The sequence below is a fragment of the Triticum aestivum genome, chromosome 7B, assembly GCF_018294505.1.
Source record: "Triticum aestivum cultivar Chinese Spring chromosome 7B, IWGSC CS RefSeq v2.1, whole genome shotgun sequence".
Lineage (NCBI taxonomy): Eukaryota > Viridiplantae > Streptophyta > Magnoliopsida > Poales > Poaceae > Triticum > Triticum aestivum.
The window spans coordinates 387741310-387742231 of record NC_057813.1 but is presented as its reverse complement, the minus strand read 5'-3'; positions in this window follow the sequence as shown (position 1 = coordinate 387742231).

Here is a 922-nt window from a genome sequence, read left to right as displayed (position 1 = left end):
ACTCTGTTGCCACGGCGTACAGAATGCAATTGGCTTGACTAATAAAGTTAGACATGCCTAGGATGGTTTGGAAGGTTTGGGCGCCGCCTAAAACCAAATTCTTCTCATGGCTCATTCTCCACGACAGAGTTTGGACGGCAGATAGACTTGCCCGTAGGGGCTGGCCCAACTACGGTCTTTGTCAGCTTTGTAAAAGGGAACCGTAATCTGCCGCGCACCTCATGTTCAAATGCCACTACTTGATCAAGATTTGGAATTTGATCCATGATTGGCTGGGGATACAATCGCAGGCGCCTGCTTGGGCCGATCTTCCATCCATTTAAAGGTGGTGGGATGCTAACAGACTTCTCAACGGCGCAGTAGGAAGGCTCTCAACTCTCTGAAGATGCTAATTTGTAGGGCAATTTGGAACGAAAGGAATGCAATGATCTTTCAAAACAAGGCCTCCTTACCCACTCACGTATTTTCATCCATCAAGGCGGAGGCGCAGCTATGGGTGAGAGCAGGGGCTACGTATCTAGGGAACCTTATTCCGGGAGAGTAATCCCTCTGTGCGTTATATCTAGCCTTTGTGCCTATGTAACTGACAATCCGTACTCTTCTCTGCTTAATTAATGAGATGAGGCAAATATTTTGCCTCCGTTTAAAAAAAACATATCATGGTTGCTGCCATTGTTGGTCCACGGCTTGAAGCTAGAAACTACTAGGCGGTTGCATGCATGTCAAGACCTCGGCCTTCAGCTCCTCTCTTTTAATTTTGCCTATCATGGTCACTGGGAACGACCTACTTTAGTGGTGATATAATCTTGGCATCTTGAATCTGTTTCATAAAAGATCATGACAAATTACTGGGTGCAGTGACGCAACTGATCCTCTAAAAGAAAAACCTAACATAAGCCCTTCTCAAAAAAATTCCTTCACA